The sequence below is a fragment of the Rutilus rutilus genome, assembly GCF_951802725.1.
Source record: "Rutilus rutilus genome assembly, chromosome: 4".
NCBI classification, from domain to species: Eukaryota; Metazoa; Chordata; class Actinopteri; order Cypriniformes; family Leuciscidae; genus Rutilus; species Rutilus rutilus.
The window spans coordinates 19,828,342-19,838,164 of record NC_140212.1 but is presented as its reverse complement, the minus strand read 5'-3'; the positions used below and the strand labels follow the sequence as shown (position 1 = coordinate 19,838,164).

At 36.4% G+C, this 9,823-nt stretch overlaps 1 pseudogene across 1 annotated transcript; it reads right to left on the bottom strand.

The window, feature by feature from the left end:
* Window positions 1-1,404: 1,404 nt before the first annotated feature.
* LOC311289782 (gamma-crystallin N-A-like) lies at window positions 1,405-4,628 on the bottom strand (annotated as a pseudogene). The gene is made up of 3 exons (XR_014630277.1): window positions 4,555-4,628; window positions 2,720-2,961; window positions 1,405-1,790 (listed from the first exon to the last, which is right to left on the bottom strand). The product of XR_014630277.1 is annotated as a gamma-crystallin N-A-like (transcript).
* Between the last annotated feature and the right edge of the window lie 5,195 nt (window positions 4,629-9,823).

The window sequence follows — 9,823 nt, the reverse complement described above, 5'->3', positions numbered from 1 at the left end:
AAACAAAAACAGTAGGCTACCGTCATACCTTTATTTAGAGATTTTGCATCGGTTAATGCAGTTTCACTGATCCATTTTGTCTTACTGCATTAATACGAGGGGCACTTAAATAGCTTTTTTTTTTGCTTTCAGCACAGAATAATAAAATATAAGCATAAGCATGACACACAATGATTTGTTAAGGGCAACTTTATTCTCTTACTGGTTACAAATCAGAATATATAAATAAATAAAAAACACACAGGAACACTTTCTGGAACCCATCATGCTCAGCAGCCTTTAAATTTGTTTGTTTGCTTGATCCCTCAGTAGAATAAAAAAATGCGTGCAAAAAATGCCAGCCAAGTTGCACATTTGAGGTAAACCTCCTTTCAAGTGAACTGGAAATCTACCTGCTGATTATAGGCGTGGTTCACATAATGTCTTGTATCTTGCAGAAAGCATAAATTAGACCCTTTGTAGACTGGCTGTTGCTTAGAATGTAAAGTGTAGCATAACCAGCTTGATAATTTGAGTAACAAATTAATTTATTCCATGATCCACGACTTTGTGTCAGGTGGTTCTTTGACTACATGCATAAATGTGTAGAATAAATACATGTAGAATATTAAACCTACATTTCAAATAAATATTTTAGCAAAACTTATGTTTTAGTCAGAATTACTGCACTCCCATCAACACACAACCATCAAATGTAAGTTATACACTGGAGAAACACGTCTCAAGTCCACATGCATCTGTCGAAGTATCTGACAGGGCAACCACGATAAACTATATCCTTGGTTATTTGAAGCACTTTCTCTGCTCCTGTCAGTTTTGTGGTCTGTGTCTGACTCAAATAATCCTATCTCCTCCGGTCATAAAAGCTGCTGCTAGTTCAGATTTGACAGATGAAGTCACACCTTGATTGGACTCCTCAATTGTGATACGACATTTTTTTCTAGTTGTATGGATGTCGCCATCTTTGATACCTTACTCACCTTCGCTATAGGTAATGGTCACGAATAGTCTACTGGTGAATCCATGCTGATTTTGACTAAGGATCTTTTTTTTTTATTATTATAGATATTTCAAAATCAACATTTACTTGCATATTATGTAAGCCTATACATACTTAAATCAAGATACTTTCACTTGAGAAACTAATTATTTAAAATATCATGTTTGTGTAAAAAAAATATTTAATTCAAAGAGAAATCTCACTCAATTTTCATACATTTTTCAGAAAACAAGACTTTCTGCCATTTTGCTTATCAAGTTTATGTATCTTGAATTAAGAATGTTGAGATATTTGTATTGGAAAACGAGACAAAAATACTCTTTTTTTTGCAGTGTATTTATTACAGAATGCCACTGAATGTTTGGAATTCTGAAAAAAAAAAAGAAAAAAAAACTATGAGAACAACTCTTTCACAATTATTTCTTTCTCTATTTTTAGCTTATTGCCTCAGTACAAATACAAAATAAAACAAACAAGAATATTTGTGATGATTGCATATTCTTTTTAAATATCCGATTCATCATTGAGGATAAAAAGCACATAGCTATATGTAATTCATTAATACAAAAAAAAAAGGAAAAAATTCTGATCATTTGATCTATGTTTTTATAGAGAGCAAGGCTGCTTTAAAAGTTTAGAAATAGTTGACCACTTTGCGGATAGACTGGATGTTGGGATTCTCAGCTTGCCACTCCATAAATGAGCAGTAGTTTCCTCTTTCCACAATGTACATGCGGCCACGATAGTTCGGCTCTTCGTACATGACCCAACTAAACCAGTAGAGAGAAAGAAAGAAAGAAAGACATTTTATTTGGGATATTCATGTATGACTTATGAGCTCTGCTGTGTGAATGACATTAAATCAGACACTGTTGCATTTGTGCATCTTTTAAATTGCACATTAAGTCGACATTTTTCAATCAAGTTAAACACTTTTACAAATGCTAAACTTGATGCAAATAATGTGGCAATAGGGATTCACATCGATTAATAATATATTGAGCTTCTGCTCTATGTAGATTTGATTAAAACATATTTAATTGCTTTAAACAACGTATAGTTTTGCAACAGTGAGGGTTAAACAGAATGATTTCATTCTGCACTTCAAAAACCGGTTTTCTTACTCAGAAATTTTGTCTTGTTTTCCAGTACAAATATATAAGCATTCTTAAAAGAAGAGACATTTTCTTTAAAAGCAATACTTGATTTAAGAATGTAATATAGATATTTATACTGGAAAACAAAACAAAAATTACTAAGGAACAATGTCATTTTTTGCTGTGACTTGACCTTCAGTGCTACCATTCATTTTATAAGTGATAAATTATCTCATGATTGATTGGACTGTCAAAAATTAAGACATTTTTACATAAACAATTATAATGAAACAAATCAAATGCAATACCAATTTGTAGTCTGGACTCCACTTGATTTAAATAATTGAATGATGCAATATGACAACAAATTATCGATAACACTTTACTTAAAGCCTTTATGTATAATGTATTGCAAATGTATTAATAATGTACATTATAATGCATTATATATCTTTTCATAAATAATTGTAACCAAAGTAAAAATGCATTATAGTATTTGCAGATTCCTTTTTATGTCTGGAATTGGTTGTTTGTCATGTTTTCACGCATTGAAGGTTTTAAAACAGATAGATGAGCATTATGTGGTTACAACAGTAACTTTTCATTGTGTTTTCACGCTCACCATTTTGATTGGCTTGCAGGAGCCCATGTGATCATTGTGAGCATTCCAGCGTTGGAATTCTGGATACTCTCCTTTCTCCAGGATGTACTGCTGTCCCTTGAAATCGGTCGAAACACCCAAGCAACGGTCTCCACGCGGATGGAGTTCACCCTGTTCATGAAACCAAGGTCCTGGAAGTTATCACAGTCTCCAAACACCTCCAGCTTCCTGCCAGTGAAGCACTTGCCCTCGTAGAACACTATCTGCGAGAAGATGGAGGCGTGTCAGGTGCTTTCGGGACTATTGCTGAGGGTTTTCTTTTAATTGCAATCACTGGTGGTGTAACAGACTCTGTGAAACTGAAGCTACATCTGACCAAACTAGAAAGGTATAAAAACAATTTACCAAAAACAATTTACAGAGGGAGTGAACTACAGAACTAAAAATCTTACAGAAAAAAGCAAAGCAATTAAGCTACAAACATGAAAGAAAATATACAGAAACAAGATGTGATCTGTAGATCTGTTCAAGGGAAGTTTCATGGTGTTTTTTTCCCTATTCACCTGGGTTTTTCCCGTCTTAGAATTTAGAGAACAAATGCTTAATTTGCATAAAAAATGAAATCTCAGACAACTTGCAATGGTGTTTTTCTTAGTTATTATGTAATATGGAATACATCACATATCATATATACACTGGGAACATTTAAGAGTGATATTGATTGAATATGTATGTCGGCCTTAAAAAATGTCACAAATAATGCTTAATTTCACCTTAAAAGTTGGTATTTTGCATATATATATATATATATACATAAAAAAGGCAGTGAGCCTCCATTATATCTTTGCTCTGACCCTTGACTATCGATCTAGAAACTTAATTTCCTCATCTTGATTGCCTACTTACAAAAAAACTAGGGGAAAATGGTCCAACGACTGAGCAAGATAGGCAATTTGGCGGCCATTTTGATATGCAAATTAGAAGGTAAAAACTCAAAATTTCGCTTGGGTACCATTTTTTTGGACTCAGCACCCTTGAAATATGTAAGGTAGGCCGGTTCCCGACTTGCACCCATAAATGCTCCTCACTTCTTATAGAAGGCCATTTTTCGGAAATCCGTCTAGTCTATTGGTCACGGCTACCTTTTCACAAATATGACTTGATATGAAGGACAGATATTGTGTTTACATGCTTTTCCGCTTAATATGCTGCGTGAGATCACGTGAGGCGCTTCCTCTGGCACCATAATCTTAATAACATTTTGTAGTGTGTGCTGCTCCGCGATTTTCAAATCTTTTAGTGTGAGCATGTTTAAGATTTGAGGGAATAAAATCTGCAAAGATTCTCCTTAAGTGTGTGCTGCAACCTGATTTTACAATCGGTTAGGATTTAAAGGCCACATTTACACGTTTATTTCCCTGCGGTTTGGCCTCTCATTTACACGAAAACCCCATTTTTATCACAGAAAACGATTATTTCTAAAAACTCCCGCCAAAGTGGAGATTTCTGAAAACGCCGGTTATGTGTTGCCGTGTCAACTGGGAGAAACGGGGTTTTAGGTTCTCAAACATCACATTATGTGAGCGTATTAACCACTATGTTTACTTCTCCCTACACTGCCGCCCATAGGTTTGGCATAGTTATGATGGCGCTTGATGCCGTATTTATGCGGGTTGATGTAAATGACAACTTTTTTGAAAACGATGTTGTGTACACGATGTTGTAATTGAAAACGGAGGGGGGGAAATATTTGTTTCTCTAAATACCCGGCTATGTGTAAATGTGGCCTAAAACTCCTGTAGTGTGAGCCAGGCATTATCTAACATTTTCACATCTTTAAAGTAATCTTGTCTTACCAGGAAATCTTTGATGAGGTCCTCCACTGCTTCTCCCATGTAAAGGATGAGACATTTAAGTGCAATCTCCCTCTTTGTAGCGGTGTCAGTATCCTGCATCAAGATTGTAAAAATGTATGTAACTGGTTAAGTCGATCCATTCATTTACTGTGAGTGTGTCAAGGTTTGTTAAGTGTGACATTGAGAGCTAGTTTATGTAGGAATGAATGAATGGGAATGGTCATACATGCACATGGATGCATTCGAAAGTAGAGACATTCAGGAGGGTGTGTGGTAAGAAGGGTAGGGCCGGACATTATGGTCAACAATCTTTATCACATTATACGTTATCAGTTATCAGTTGATATAATAATCATTACAATATGATTCAATAGTGTGTCAACCCTATTAACACCACGGAAAAACGTTTTTCTGGCTAGTACCAGAGCCCGTCTACGGAGAGCCTTGGCACTTCCTATTAGCCCCATTGTATCGATCTTGGTTGCAGTTCCATTAGAATTCCACTGGAGGTGATCGCGGGCGAGTGCAGACTGAATGGGAGTCTATGGGGCTAGACGGCTAAATGTGTCTCTTTCACCCGATTGCCGTTGAGAAATCTCAGATTTTATTGTAGGTTTTGCAAGTTCAACATGGGTTATAGGTCGAAAGTTGAATGAACGAGTACTTATTTCATTTCGATTTCTTACAGGTTGAGTTGTTGTTGCCCATAACACGCTAGCATTCTGCTAATGACGTCAGCATTCTGACGTCATTGACATTTTAAAAGACTTTTTAAACCAAATAAGTGACTCTAAAAAATCTAACACCCAGCAATGTGTAATTTCTTTGCATCTCCTTTCGAATACAACATTCAAATTACTAGACAAAAAATTATATCCTGAGAAAAGTGGATTTTGAGGGTTTTTCGCCATAGACCTCCATTCATTCTGCACTCGCCTGCGAGCGCCCCCGCATGGACAGAGACGTGTTACTGCAGCCAGTCCAGAAACCGGAAGTAAGCAGAGAGTGCCAATTCTCTTCCTATTAGACATTCTCTGCTAGTACTACACTTTCTTGAAAACCAACCGACATCAACCGATTGGCGCCAATGCAGCAATACTTCTATGCCTACAAGCCATAAATAAATTACCATTGTGTGTGTGTGTCGCCAGTCACAACTGTTAGCTAACATTACCATTAATCACACGTGTAAGCCAGTCCCTTTACATGTAGCTCATTCATAGTTGTTGATCAGGTTAACTTCTATGGTTTTTTAACGTTATTCTTATGATGCTGACTTGAGATACGTTCAATGATTAAACGTTCACGTTAATTATTACCATTGTAAAATCAAAATAAGCCACGGGTAAACTTGTGTTCCCTTTTGCAATCAGTCAGGAATTGATTAACATCGACATATTAACGTTAACTTACCTAGTGTAAACTAAGCTAGCTAACACCAAGTTAACATTTTCAAACTAACGTACATATACTTATCTACCAGAGAAAGTCAGCAGAGCAACATGTCTGGCATAAATTTTACAGGCTACTTAATACAGCAGATTTACAAGTGAAAGGTACTGCGATGGGTAGTAAAATGGCACCTAATTATGCTTGCTTGTATATGGGAGTTTTTGAAAATGACTAGTCAAATTCTTTTTTTCCTAAGATTTTGCTTTACAAGCGGTATATTGATGACATTTTTATGATCACTAAGGCTACACCTGCAGAGATGTTGATGTTTTTGGATTATCTTAACTCAAGGACTGAGCATGTGAATTTCACTATGGAATGTGATCCAGTAAGCATTAGTTTTCTTGATGTTTGTGTGTACATATGTGACGGGAAACTCCATACCGATCTGTATCGAAAACCAACGGATCGTAATACTATCTTAAGGGGCGATAGTTTCCATCCTAGACCTTTAATTAGGAGTTTACCTATCAGTCAATTTAAGCGTGTGCGCAGAGTTTGCAGCACAGATGAATCTTATACTCAACAATCTACTGATTTAACAAAAAGATTTTTGAATCGTGGTTACCGAAAAGAATGGATTGAGAATGCCAAAAAGAAATTCGACGAGACATCTCAAATGCAGGTATTACGAACAAAGCATGATAATAAAACGCAATTTTTTAATGCCCCCATTTGTACTACGAAGTATTCCGCATTAGGTGCAGAGTTTTGCAGAGTCTTAAATAATCATTGGCATATTATTTCAAGTGATCCTAAATTATCAGGTGTCTTTAAAAATGGTCCGAAACTAGTTTTTAAACATCAAAACAATCTTTGTGACTTGCTTGTAAAATCTGAATATCCTTCACGTATAAAACAATGCATTCCTACTCTTCCTCCAGGTAATTACAGGTGTGGTAATTGCGCCCAGTGTGCTTTTACACACAAATGTAAATCTTTTAGTCATCCACGCACTGGTCGTAATATTCCGATACGGGGTACTATTACCTGTGCTTCCACTCATGTGATTTATTTAATCCGTTGTCCTTGTGGTCTTGCATACGTGGGTAAAACGTCCAGACAATTGCGTACTCGCATTAGTGAACATCGTAGCAACATTAGGACTGGAGATATGCGTAGTCCTATAGCATCTCATTTTAGACAAGTAGGTCATAATGTCAGCGTCTTGCAATATATCGGTATAGAAAAGGTCATAAAACCCTCAAGAGGAGGAGATTATGAGAAGAAATTATTACAAAGGGGGTATGTTGTTGGATCTACACCTTAAATACTTTGTCACCTTCAGGATTGAATGAGGATTTTGATATTAAGCCTTTTTTATAGTGACTTATCTTATCTGTTGACACTAATTTCCCCCTTGTTTTTTTTTTTTTAAAAAAATTCTCACTATTTCTTTAGTGAATAGACTTAATTATTATTATAGTTTATTATTAATTATTATTATTTTATTTTATTTTTCTTTAAAGGTGCATTGCGCGAGAGTCTGAGTTTTCGCAGAACTACGCCCCCTCTGGCGGCAAGCGAAACTGCAACCAGAGGTGTGCACGCTCACGGACCACACGCACACGCACGCTTGCACGAGCTCGAGCTGGTCATAACCCAAGGAGCATCAGCCGCACAAATCTTTTGTTTACAATCATAATGTCTTCAGAGGTAATAAAGTTTTAAATCTGCAAGTAATTTAAAATATGTGAAAGGAAAGGCAATTGAGTAAATAACACACTTATGTGTGAGGGAAAAAATGGGGGTAGTAGAAAACTTCGTTTTTTATTCCCATCTATCTCCATGTTGAACTGTGTTATGTGTTTACTGTATCCACTTATGACTATTATTATGGAAACACGTTCATGAACAATATAAGTTATAACTTTGTAAAAGCTCAAAATTGTAATCATGATACCATACCATACACAGTCGGTCAACAAAGTACACCCAAATGTCTCAAGGTAATAAACAATCAAGTGGCACTATGACGTTACCATAAAAGCCAAACAGGCTAATCCGCCGAAGATTTGCGGGGGTTTAGCCTGTTTTATTGATCAGCTAAGTAGCATATTCCAATAGCAATACATCGTAATTAAGCAGTAATTTGCTCAAAATTTGTGTCTAAGTATCTAACTTATATATCAGCATTTTATATCACAATCATTCTGAACCTGATCACTGACAATGGTAAGTTAGTAAAACCTATTCCGATTGTACATTTATCTAGCTTACGCTAAAGCATTACACATTTTATGGATCGTCATTTATTGTCATTATTGGCCGTATCAGACATTAGAGAATGGGATATATCTTACCTTTTTATCAAGAAAAAAGCCAACTGAGGATCCCGTTTGAGCCCTAGAGCAGACCGGAGATCTCTCCATTTGTTGAAAGCCTTCCCTATGTTTACTCTCGTCTTACCCCGACGCCTGTCTGACTCCAATTTGGACCTTTTGGTTGCACTAGACAAAAGTTCTCTTTTTTTTTAATCTTACGTGGAGTTTGCGTTGGTGTTTGAAATGAACTACAAGCCGGTCTCTTAGAATCCATTTTCTACGGAGAATGGCGGCGTCGGCGCATACACAAACCTGCCAGACATATGAGCGTGCCGTGAACGCGCATGACGTCACGCCCAGTCTCAGATTCCGACCCGAATCCCTCTTATTTATTTTACTGTACAGGATTATAGAGGCAATCGCAGTGATCAGAGAAGGGCTCAGTCAGCCCATCAGGCAATTGTTTAAGCATGTATGGGTTAGAAAACGGGTATTTTTAACATGAAAAGTTGCGCAATGCACCTTTAATTTTTTTTTTCTTTTTCTTTTTTTTTTCTTTTTATTATTATTATTATTATTTTATTTTTTCTCACTATTTCTTTAGTGAATAGACTTAATTATTATTATATTTTATTATTATTATTATTATTATTATTATTTTATTTTTTTTTATTATTTTTTTTATATGATCTGTACTTGTCACATGATCTGTACTTGTTACATGTTTTTGTGTGTGTGTGCCCAATTAGGGTGATCACCTGTGTCTATTTAAGGTTGTTTTTACTTCACATTGATATTGTGCCTGATGAAGACCTGAGGGTCGAAACGTTGCCTTGTTAAAGTTAAATAAATCCATTTGGAAGCAGTTAACGTCAGTGTGCGGACTTCACACTTCTTTATTTTTACTTAATACAGCAGCACATTTAAATGGTTGTTTTTTTTCACTTACTTCAGTTTATCTGCGATGCAACCGATGATTCTCTCTAGTGCAGGAAATTGATCCACGGAACGTAGACTTGAAGAGTAGTCTGGTGACTGGTCCGTACCGACTGTTTTAACGAATAAACGTAGAATTTGTGTTCTTGTCCTGTTTAACACGACCTCGCGAGTATATGCAACCTGAAAAATCGCAGCTTGAATATCCACTCACCGTCGAAGTGAAACACAGGTCGTGCATGCCCTATAAATAGAAGTTGCGCTCTCTACAATTGTTGTTGAGGGCGAGCAGGCTGTTGCCACCCCATTGATCGCTAGATGGATCGGCTGATCTGGGTGGGTATACTCCAAGCGGCAACCTCCCCGTCTCTCTCTTGAAACCAATACGGAAGTGAGTTAAACTGCAATTCATTGACTGGCCGCTTGGCCTGGCTGCAGAAGTGAGTCAAATCTGTATCTCCCTCATGTTAAAATTACCAACTTTACAGCAGAAAAAAATATGTTTACAGCCTGGATCTCTATGTGGCTTTGGTCTATACAGCTAATTTTGCCCTTCATAACAACTGTGAGGGGGGTGAATTATTTTATAACTCGTCCGTTTAGTTGATTAATATTTA